Here is a 12,838-nt window from a genome sequence, read left to right as displayed (position 1 = left end):
GAAGTGGTAACATAATATGTTACTGTAACATAGCGTTTCCCAAGACAAGATGAGTCTACAAGCTAATAAATGAAGCCATCATAACATTAGTATGTTACTCCCTCCTTTCCGGTTTATAGGGCTTATCTCAAATCTTAGTTTTTCCATTTTATAAGGATCAATTTGGTTGTTCCCCATCACAAGTTTAGATTTTTAAGGTGCATTAAATAATTGCATGCAAGTATTAAGAGAAAATTGACCAATGCTTGTACTTTATGCATGCATGTATTGCAATTAATACAATGGTAAACATAATTTTTTTACGAAAACAAGAGCATTAATTGGGTGCTTTTGCAAATTACAAAAAGTATTCCACCACTCATCATCTACCTTGGTTGGTGAGATTTTCGAATTGAGCCCTGTAAACTGGAAAGGAGGGAGTAGTAACATAGACTAGCGTCATATGCATGAGACTAGTGAGTATGGGAGCACATGATATTTCCCCGTCCGGACCGATCCCAAGTTGGCTTCTCACCTTCTTGGCCCACCAAAAACCCCTCCCCCCTCCTATGCACGCTTCCTGCCCGGCGCCAGCTGAGCCCGCCGCTCCACATTGATGGCAAGTCAGGGCGACGCGACCTCTCACTGCTTCCACCATTGAAGCGGCGCGCCGACCGAGGGCACCGCCCGCTGCACGCCCGGCATTTCAGACTACACAGTGGAGAGTAACTTTAGAGCAAGTACTACAATTAGATGACATAAGTAGGCTATAAGGATTTAAATATAGTATTTCTGCTTAGTTGAAGGAGAGAGAAGAGGAGAGAGAAGAGAAGCGGGTTGTAAACTTGTAGCCGGTTGTAGCAGGAGCTCCAACATACTTTGTGAGACAAAAGGTGGGGTCATTATTAATGATATAGTATTATACTAAAGGGACTAACTATTGTACTAGCAGGCTATTAGGTTGAATCTAGATGATGTGTCAACTTCATATAGCCGGATGTTGGCTATACTATTAACCATGCTCTAAGTGTGGTGTGAGTGGGACTAAAGTTTAGTCCCATACTGCTAGGTGAGTGTGAGTTGCACCACTTTATAATGTGATCTATTCTAGCATTTGCATGAGCATGATAATAGGAAACCTACACGCGCGCTCTTTGGGAATGAGTCTGTCCAAGGACAAAAGCTATGCACGTGATCTATATTTTTGTTGGTCGGAAAATTTATTAAGTCATTAATTAAAAACTAACGGACGCCTTAATTACTCAGCCGTTTCTGATTCTTTTGGATAGTGGGGCTATTACTGACTTGGACGTGGGGTTTGGGCCAAAGGCCTACTATTATACTTGGTATTACTCGCACGACCGACCTGACAGGCTCTACCCTAGCCGCCGATGTATCATATAGTTTCACATCGTTCCAGATCTTAGCACCGCCACGCAATTCTTCTCCATCCCTCCTTCCGGCATGCACCGCGAGAAGGGACAGCAGTCCTCCGAACCCCGCCTTTCGTGATCCTGTACAGGACAGGGGCGATCAGGTTTTTGGGGAGCACACTCCTGTGACTACTGCCAACGACGACTTCCTCAACGACAGCCCTCTTCCCTGACCTCGGTAACCTCTTCATCAACGACATGAGTGACAACATCAACCATAGCGGTTTTGCTCCCGCTGTACAGTATGTGATTCTGTCCACCTGATTTAGTCCGCACCATTACTTTGATCTTTGCAATTGTCTTCGTGATCTATTTACTGTTGATTCCGATAACCCTCATAGTAAATTGCTCATATATTCAACAACCCAATCCAAAAACCTGATTATAGGCAATTTACTCCGAGTGGTTTTGCTGCGCTTTTGAAGTCGCATACTTTTAAGGGGGTGCTATATAAAAGGTGTCGCACAAGAGTAGTATATTGGTTTCAGATCATGTACTGCTATGACGCCACTAAGGGTAAGCCTGAGGGCGATCTTTATCCTACACAGCAGGAAGCTTTTGAGAACATGGATACCCTCTTCAAAGCCGCCCTGCTGAGTGTTCTTGACGATTCCATTGTGGATTCATATATGTAGTTTGACAAAGGCAAAGACATGTGGGCTGCGCTCGAGGCCACGTTTGGGGCCTCGGGCGCTGGCAACGAGTTGTACATCATGGAGCAATTCTGTGAGTACAAGATGACTGATGAGCGCTCTGTTGTTCAGCAGACTCATGAGATACAGTCACTCGCTAAGGAACTTGAGTACTTTAAGTGTGTGTTGCCGGAAAAAATTGTTGCTGGGACCATCATTGCCAAGCTTCCACCTTCGTGGAACAATTTTGCTACTTCTTTGAAAAACAAGAGACATGAGTTTTCCGTTTCGGATCTCATTAGCACTCTTGATTTTTAAGAGAAGGCGAGAGCAAAAGACACATGTGCTCAGGTCTCTGAGGGAGCTTCTAGTGCCCACATGGAACACGAGAAGAACTTCCAGCCCAACCAGCCCCAAAACAACAAGAACAAATCTCAGGGGAAAGGCAAGTTTGATGCAAAGAACAAGTTGTCACATTCTACCAACTTCAAGAAGAATTCTCATAACGGGAAGGGATACAAACCTCAATTTTGGTAGCACCGCACAAAATTTATATGGTTGCATCTACCTGCTGTCAGCTAACCTCATGGTGCTCCAGGTATTCCTACATTCATAACTAGGTACAATGACCATCGCAAGATGAAATAAGCTTATTCGTACATTGACTTGCTGATTGCAGTGCGGAACGATCCTATCATGTGTGGAGGAGCAAACAAGCAGTGCAACCGAAGGTGGAAATCAACTAAGGACTTATGAAATTATATATAATCTTCCTCAAGCAGGTCAGTATCCCCTTCGTACAGATGATCGTGTTTTATCATGCCGAGCTATTGATATGTGCTACTGTTTTGCAACACCGTTTAAGTATAGCTATTGTTTTCCTATCTTTTCAGATTCGGGACAAAGAAGATGATTTCAGGGGAACTGCACAATATGGACTCATGTTGAGTCATCTCTATTGCCTCATGTGTTTGCTGCAAATGTGTCAGCATCAATTGCAAGATGAGGCAGGTAGCTAGCTGTGGAGTTGCACACATGCTCAAAGTGCTCACAACATTGAGAAGAAACAAGCATGCCCAGGAAATTAATGTGTGTGCAGGGAGGCCCTTTGCTCAGAGAAGCATCGACCGATTTTCTTTATTTCCACACCTTCTCACAGCTTTGTATTGGTTATAGTATGGTGAATCATTGAGATGCGTAAACATGCTGAACTTTTGTTCTTCTGAATGTTAGTATGCATACCGTATCTTCTGAAGCTTAGTTTAATGTGAATGTTGACTAGCATGTGAACCTTCACAATCTAGTAAGTATATTGTAGGCCTATTATTTGACACCTCACATTGCCGCGCTACGCGACCAGTGTGAGTGCCTGCATCCAGTACCGCATCCTCTAATTTGGTGGATGCAAAGTTGAAAAAGGTTACCAATGAGTAGCCATAAGCTCGAGGCATCTCTTTTTTTCTTTCGCATGGGCAATAAGCTGGAGAGTGTCTCGGGCTGCCTCTAGCACAAGGCCCTCCTATACGAAACTCGGGCAGCCGACTGGGCTGATACAAAAGCCTATCCATCTTAAAGCCCATTTTTTTTGTTTTTTGCGAGGAGAAGCCCATATTTCTTGAAGAGGGGGCGATCCCAGAAAAACCATCCTTCCTTCTCGCTTCCACTTATACTGCAGCTCGCTCTCCCGCTTCTGTCTCCCCCCAATTCCCACCGCTCCCCATCTTCCTCACTCGTCCAGAAAACCCCCGCTCACCTTCTTCCTCACTCGTACAGAAAACGCCTGCTCCTCTTCTTCCACTCCTACAGAAAACCCCAGCCCTCCTTCTTCCCCACTCGCACTGCCACTAGGCTCGTCTCTGGCTACTCTGCTCAAGCCCGTGAGCTCGGCGCGACGCCCGCAAGGAAAATGGAGTCGGCTAGCCCCAGCGCCAAGAAGATGAGGCTCCCACCAGTGGCGACGCCAGTTGTAGATCCCGCACCCGGTAGCGCGGGGGGAAGCGGCGAGCCCCCCGACCCCCACCCGGATTTGAGGAACCGGTAGAATCTCTAGTGGACCGCATCAGCGATCTCTCGGGCGTCATCCTTGAGGAGATCATCTCACTTCTCCCCACCAAGGATTGCTGCCGCACACAAGTCCTCTCAACTCAGTGGCGCCCTCTATGGTGCATCGCGCCCCTCAATCTCGATTGTCGTCAGATATCTGTCCTTCCTGAATTTGATCTCCTCAGAGCCATTGTCTCCTCTCAACAGCAGGGCCCCGTTCAATGCCTCTACATCCCGACACGCTACCTGCTGTCCATACCCGGCATGGTGGACGCTTGGCTGACATCCCCTGAATTCGAAAAACTCCAGCAGTTTGAGTTCTACCATTACCACGAAAGTTTCATACCACGAACACACCAAGAATTCGTGCCCACACCACCATTGTCCATCTCGTAGTTTTCCTCCTCTCTCCACATCGCCACCTTCGCCCGGTGCCATCTACCAGACGATCTGGTACAAATGCTTCAACTCCCACTGCTAAAAAAACTTTCACTTGTGGTGGTTTATCTGTCGGAGGCCTCACTACACAACATCATCCACTCCAGTTGCCCTGCCCTGGAGCGCTTGCTGATTGTTTTGGGAATAGAAATCCCTATCAGTTATCTCCAAATAAAGTCGCCTCACCTTAAAAGCATTGGAATTTGTTTTGAAGGACAGCAACTCATCATCGAAGATGCCCCTTCACTTCAAAGGTTGCTCCTTCATGATTGTTATAAACCTTCACAAATAATTGTCGTCTCTGCGCCCAAACTAGAGACCTTGGGTGTAATTCGTGATCCGTTTAATGATCACAAGAAGTTGGTGTTTGGCTCCTCACTTTTTCAGGTACCGTATATTATCATCTAGACATTTGTAATCATAAGCTGCATTTTTCATTTGTGTGCATAAGTTTTATATCATCTTAGAGTACACTTTGGGTACTAATATTATGTTATATGCTCAATGAAGAGTTCGTCCATGGATAGCCTATCAATGCTGTTGGATTGTGTCAAGATCTTATATATTGGAATGTTTAGTTTTGATCTGAACATAATTATTAGCTTGCTATGATGCTTTCGATCTCTAGAGAATTTATATATAGAGGTGATGATTTCATGCACATTGAAAGCCCATATATATTGTACTAGAATTAACCGTTCAGCTGTCACTCTTTCGACATACTCTTTTTTCAGACCTTAATTGTTTTCAATCTTCATGTCTACTTAGGCACTGCTACCACATGGAGAAAAACGTATAACCAAGCAGTGGCGTAGTAAGCACCAGGATTTTCTCAGTTCTCATGACATTCGTTTGAGGACAATAACGATGGATGGATATGCATCCAACCAGGCAAACAAAAGCTTTGTCACATTCTTCCTGTTGAATGCGAGGTTACTATTGGCCATGAGGCTTAAGTTTTTCGTAAAGAGATTTCTCACGGACGGACATGTTGAACAGCAAAAAAAGAAGTTTTAGGTGGAAAAATGGGCTTCCGAACGTGCTCGGCTTCTATTTACAACAACTTGTAGTCATCCTCCAATAATTTTTTTTGCACATGATGTTGATTTTATGGATCAGACCGATCCATTTGTTTGTGACTGCGAAAAAGAGTGGTTGGGTTAGATGTTATTTCCATGTTCAATCTGGGTCTTGTCTAAATTTGATGAACAATTAATCCTTGGGCTTTTTGTACTGTTTGTAAGCTTCAGTTACATGTTGTTGCCCTCTTACTACCCTCCGCCTGCCACTACACTGCCACACCTTCCACTGCTCCGGTTCGTTCCGTCCGAGGCCTTGCCGTCGTTCTCCGCCGTGTGGCGTTCTCAACATGGTCAACAACCGAGAGGAATCAGGAGATGACTGTACGTGGAGATGCTGACAGTAGGGACCCACCAGGGTCATTGCATTACGCAAGCAGGTGCCTCGTTATTACTCCTACCAAAAAAATACTTCCTCCTAATTGTTTGACAACTGGGTCCCACGCCATTGTCAATGTAGTCAATAAACGAGAAAATTACACAACGAGCGGATAACACCAGGGACGCAGCAGCTCGCCTAGTTGTTTTTTAGTTTTAGAGATGGAGCTCAACTGCGTGTTGTGCGCAGGCTGTGGCCCGTCTAGCCCACGCTTACGCCTTTATTTAAGCACATGACGAGCCCAGTTGATATCTTTTTTCTTTCTGAAAATGGCTAGCACAGTTCTTTTTTTGGAGAATACCCAACCGAGGCCTACTTGCTTTTCTCAGTCCTGCTGGGCCACAAATCTTTCAAGACAAGGAGGTATATGTAAGTAGTAAGAAATGGGCTTTCCTAGAAAATGGTCTATAAGTTGCAAGAAATGGGTTGTAAATTTTTAAACCAAAGCCAACCGGCAATTACATTAAAATATCATTTTTCTGGATTCCTCTACTCTTATAAAAAGCAGAGTTGGTGATGATGGTGTGCCTGTCATCCTGCAATATAGGCCGTCCGATCTACATCTAACGGATAGGAAGGAAACTATGACAATTTACCCGCACTCCTCTCCACATTTGCAGATAAGGCCTTCCCTCGTTCATCCTTTTCTCCCACAAGATAAACTACTCATACAAATGCATCTTCATGTTCCATGCTACGCACGGGCATCTTGCTAGTAAATATTTTAAATTTCATTCATTTTTTGGCGGAGAATTTTTTTTGATTTTATTTTGATATATATTTTTTAAAATTATTTTTAATGTGACTCAAAACTTCGTGATTAAAAAGAGTTCGGACCCCACCGAAATATGAAATATTTCGTTGAATTTTTTAGCAATGCCCAGAATATATGGTCTGTAATGCTAATAAAAAGAATATGGGCTCTGATAACCCACAAGTATAGGGGATCGCAACAGTTTTCAAGGGTAAGTATTTAACCCAAATTTATAGATTCGACACAAGGGGAGCCAAAGAATATTTGAAGGTATTAGCAGCTGAGTTGTCAATTCAACCAGACCTGGAGATTAATTATCTGCAGCAAAGTGATCAGTAGCAAAGTAGTTTTATAGTTTTGATAGTAGTGAGAGCAGCAACGGTGACAGTAACAGTGATAGCAGTAATTTGTAGCAAGTGCAACAGTGATGATAGCAATTGTAACGCAGCAAGATCAATAAGGATAAATTCTTAGGCATTGGATCAGTGACTTGTTGGATGATATTCATCACGTGATAGTTATAACCTAGGGCGATACCGCACTAGCTCCAGTTCATCGATATAATGTAGGCATGTATTCCGTAAATAGTCATACGTGCTTTATTAAAAGAACTTGCATGACATCTTTTGTCCTACCCTCCCGTGGCAGTGGGGTCCATATTGGAAACTAAGGGATATTAAGGCCTCCTTTTAATAGAGAACTGGAACAAAGCATTAACACATAGTGAATACATGAACTCCTCAAACTACGGTCATCACTGGGAGTGGGCCCGGTTGTTGTCACTCCGGGGTTGCCGGATCATAGCACGTAGTAGGTGACTATAACTTGCAAGATCGGATCTAAAACATGGATATAATGATGAATTCATAAATGGTTCAGATCTGAGTTCATGGCACCTAGGCCCAAAGTGACAAGCATTAAGCATAGCAAAGTCATAGCAATATCAATCTAAGAACATAGTGGATACTAGGGATCGGGCCCTAACAAAACTAACTCGATTACATGATGAATCTCATCCAACTCCTCACCGACCAGTGAGCCTACGAAGGAATTACTCACTCCCGATGGGGAGCAGCATGGAATTGGTTATGGAGATTGGTTGGTGATGACGAAGAACGAAGATCCCCCTCCCCGGAGCCCCAAACGGACTCCGGATCTGCCCTCCCGAGGAAGAACAGGGCTTGGCGGCGGCTCCGTCTTGTGGATCGCGATAATTCTTTCTCCCTGATTTTTTTCTGGAAATATGTGATTTTATAGTATCAGGGATTCATCAGCGGGGCCACCAAGTGGGTACAACCCACCTGGGCGCGCAAGGAGAGGGGGGGAGCGCCCTGGTGGGTTGTGCCCAACCAGGGGCCCCTCTCTGGTGGGTCTTGGCTCCAAAAGTTCTTATTATTTCTATAAAAAAAATCCTCGCAAAGTTTCGTTCCACTCCGAGAACTTTTATTTCTGCACAAAAACAACACCATGGTAGTTCTGCTGAAAACAGCGTCAGTCCAGGGTTAGTTTCATCCAAATCATGCAAATTAGAGTCCAAAACAAGAGGAAAAGCATGAGAAAAAGTAGTACATTGGAGACGTATCAACTCGCCCAAGCTTAAACCTTTGCTTGTCCTCAAGCAATTTAGTTGATAAACTGAAAGTGAGAAAGAAAAACTTTTACGAACTCTTTTTCTCTTGTTTGCATAAATAAGCTTAAACAGCACCCAGGTTTTCAGCCAACATTATAACTAACCATGTCAACAATAACTCTTAAAGATTATAATGACTCATATCAATGACATAATCAGCTAGCGAGTAATAATAAGATATCTAAAACAGCAACATGTTGTCAAAACAACCATGATATAATATGACAATAATGGTATCTCGCTAGCCCTTTCTGAGACCGCAAAACATAAATGCAGAGCACCTCCGAAGTTCAAGCAGCGACTAAACATTGCAATTCATGGTAGGAAAGATCCAGTCATGATGCACCCAACATTAGCTATACACAATGCATAAATCATGACAGTTGTGCTCTACTCAGTTTCTCGCGCTTGTTTTTAGAAGGTGGTGACTCAACATAAAAGTAAATAGAAAGTCCCTTCAAAGAGGGAAGTAGTGATTTGCAGAGGTGCCAGAGCTCAATTTTTAAAACAGAGATAAATGATATTTTGAGACATGCACCCTTCTCATTCACTTCACGACCATCAGTTATCAACATCTTCCATGCTAAGCACGCTAGTGGTGGTCCCCAAGCGGAAAGTAAAGGTTTTGACTCCATTGGGAGTTTTTGTTTGATTATTCAAGAGATGAACTCTTTTCATATTTGCAATTTGGGACTGGGCATCCCTTATACCGCCCATTTCCTCGTGCGATGGCGAGTGAATAAACACTCGACCTGAGGATAACATGCTTAGCACGGAAGATATCAACCACCTCCTGTCGTTCCATGAACGATCCAGGCACACAAAACGGATAATTTTTTAATAAGTTTTTAGAGGTGGCACATGCAAATTTACTTAGGACGGCAGGGTAATACCGCATATAGGTAGGTATGGTGGACTCATCTGGAATAACTTTGGGTTCAAATTTTTTGATGTACAAGCAGAATTCCCACTTAGTATAGGCGAAGGCTAGCAATTAAGATTGGGAAGCAGCCAGCTAGAGAGCAACAACGATCATGACCAGGCATTATGCATAAGTAACATTGAACACTAGCATGAGTAGGATATGAACACCATGAACATAAACATTATAGGGGCTATGTTGGTTTTGATTCAACTACATGCATGAACATGTACCAAGTCAAGCTACTCGACCATTCAAAGGAGGATACCATATCATCATACTACATCACAATCATTTTAACACTATGTTGATATCCAAGATAAATCATTATCAACTCCCAGCTACTTATGCATGGCATGAGAAACTATAATCTCTAATTGTCATTGCAAAAATGATTAATCATAATGGGATGAAGCCTGGATACTAGGTTAAACATATTTACACAGACAGAACAAGTCGAGTTCATACCAGCTTCTCTTTGCCACGGCCAGTTCATCGAATGTCGTCATTATTGCCTTTCACTTGCATGACCGATGATATGGAAATAATAATAATAGTGCAAGAGTACCATGGACTAAGCTGGAATTTGCAAGACATTTTATTCAACAGGAGAAGACAAGGTAAAATGTGCTCTTTAATAGTTCAATGGCTATTCCTATGAGAGCCACTCAACATTTTCATCGTGGTCTTCTCCTCGGTACAACTCCAATACAAAGAAAAGAAATTCAGAGAAACACACTGAAATATTTTTGTAGTTTTTGGTTTTCTAGAACAAGCAAAAGCAAAAACGAGAAAAACTATTTACACGGGAAAGCTCCCAACAAGCAAAATAAGAACAAGGAAATCTTTTTGGATTTTCTTTTTAATACTACTACTAAGCATGCATAGAAAGTAAATTACTACAACTAATTTTTTTGGTTTTTCTAAATTTTATCAGACACACAAGAAGAAAGCAAGAAAAATAAATCTAAGCATGGATGATACAATGAAAAAGCGTGAACACCGACAGACAGAATAATACGTGAACATGAAAGGATCGAGAAGAGGTGTCTAGAGGGGGGCGAATAGACTTTTAACAAAGAAAAGTTGTAGTTTTTATTTCCTTCAAGTTAAGGTAGAGTTTTAGCACAAGTTTAAACATTCACAATACATTCAAGCAAGCATGGCAAGAGTATATGAGCAGCGGAAAGTAAAGCATGCAATTTGCAAGAATGTAAAGGGATGGGATTGGAGTGTGCAAACGCAATTGGAGACACAGAGATTTTTGGCGTGGTTCCGATAGGTGGTGCTATCGTACATCCACGTTGATGGAGACTTCAACCCACGAAGGGTAACGGTTGCGCGAGTCCACGGAGGGCTCCACCCACGAAGGGTCCACGAAGAAGCAACCTTGTCTATCCCACCATGGCCATCGCCCACGAAGGACTTGCCTCACTAGGGTAGATCTTCACGAAGTAGGCGATCTCCTTGCCCGTACAAACTCCTTGGTTCAACTGCACAATCTTGACGGAGGCTCCCAAGTGACACCTAACCAATCTAGGAGACACCACTCTCCAAAAGGTAATAGATGGTGTGTTGATGATGAACTCCTTGCTCTTGTGCTTCAAAAGATAGTCTCCCCAACACTCAAGTCTCTCTCACAGATTTGGATTTGGTGGAAAGATGATTTGAGTGGAAAGCAAGTTGGAGAAGGCTAGAGATCAAGATTTATGTGGTTGGAATGGAATATCTTGACCTCAACACATGAGTAGGTCGTTCTCTCTCAGAAATAGTATGCTAGAAGTGTAGGCATGTTCTGATGGCTCTCCTCACGAATGAAGAGTGGGTCGAGGGGTATATATAGTCTCCACACAAAATCTAACCGTTACACACAATTCACCAAACTCGGTGGGACCGAATCAGAAAACTCGGTCGGACCGATTCAGTTCATAATGTGACCGTTAGGCATTTCGGTGGGACCGATATGATCAACTCGGTGGGACCAATGTGCTAGGGTTAGGGTAAAACCTCATCTCGGTTTGACCGATTACACAAACTCGGTGAGACCGATTTTGGTAATGGGCTAACCAGAGAGTTGGTCAAGCAATCTCGGTGAGACCGATTACAAATCTCGGTAAGACCAATCTTATTGCAATAGGAACCAGAGAGTTTGCAAGCCCATCTCGGTGAGACCGGGATCCCATTGGTGAGACCGAATTGATTAGGGTTTCTTGCAGTGGCTATGTCAAATGAACTCGGTGGCGCCGGATAGATCAAATCGGTGGGGCCGAGTTTGACTTTTGGTTTGGGACATATGTGGATATGAGAAAGTGGTTGAGGGATTTGGAGCATATCACTAAGCACTTTGAGCAAGCAAGCCATTAAGCAACACCTCATCCCCTTTTAATAGTATTGGCTTTTCCTATGGACTCAATGTGATCTTGGATCACTAAAAGTAAAATGTAGAGCCTTGAGCTTTTGAGATTGAGCCAACCCTTTGTCCTTAGCATCTTGAAGGGGTTCCACAACCTCTTGTCCACGCCACTCCATCTGTTGAACTTGTCTGAAATATACTAGATGAAAACATTAGTCCAACAAGAGATATGTTGACATTAATTACCAAAACCACCCAGGGAGCACTTGTGCTTTTAGAACAGGAATGTAAAGTCGGTGGAAACACGTACTCCCCCAAGCTTAGGCTTTTGGCCTAAGTTGGTAATCGATCAGTAGCCTGGAGGGTAGTAGTCAGCGTGGTAGCTCACGAAGGCTCTCGGTGCGAATGCCTCGACCTGCCAGGCTGCCACCACTGCTGCGTTGTGAGCTCGGGCCTCGCTCTCAAGAACAAAATATCTCCCCTTGCTGTGACAATCGAAGAGAGCATATGCAGGCAAATATGTGTCCACAACATCTGATTGGTTAAACAACAAATTATAAGTGAAGTCATCAGCCCTTCCCTTGAGAATCTTATGATCTTTTAAGGCATCAAAATCTAAATATCGAGTGGGTAAGATAGGGTCAAAGGGCAAAGGTGAAACACCCAGTCCTCGTGCTAAACGTGTGGCATAAATTCCACCATAGAACCAGCCACTTTTGGCGTTATGCTGAAGTCTATGGCAACAATTGCTCCAAGGTTATAATTCCTTTCACCAGTGAGAGCGGTGTGAATGAGGCTCAAGTCTGGCGAACAAAGTATGCTGCAGTCCTTCTTGCCTACTATGCATTTCCCGTTAAATAATGCAAAATACTGGATTGCAGGAAAGTGAATACTTTTTATTCTTCCTTGTCTCACTCCTCTATTTTCACCGTAACAAAGGCTAGTCAAAAAGGTCTCATACTAAGCCTTTGCTGGCTCATCAAGCAAACCCCAAAATGGAAGTTTGCAGTGGTAAGCAAAATTCTCTAGTGAGATAGTAAATGGTTCATTATAAAGCATAAAAGACACCCTAGACTCACGTGGAAAATATTTAAATCCTTTGACGAAAGATTTAGTGAGAAGGTGGCGTTGTTCACACTTATCTGAGAGGTAGGGACCGAGATCGGCATTGTGAACATATTGCTCAAATTCCTCCT

This window comes from Aegilops tauschii, chromosome 1 (genome assembly GCF_002575655.3).
Source record: "Aegilops tauschii subsp. strangulata cultivar AL8/78 chromosome 1, Aet v6.0, whole genome shotgun sequence".
Classification (NCBI taxonomy): domain Eukaryota; kingdom Viridiplantae; phylum Streptophyta; class Magnoliopsida; order Poales; family Poaceae; genus Aegilops; species Aegilops tauschii.
Note: the sequence above shows the minus strand (reverse complement) of the source record.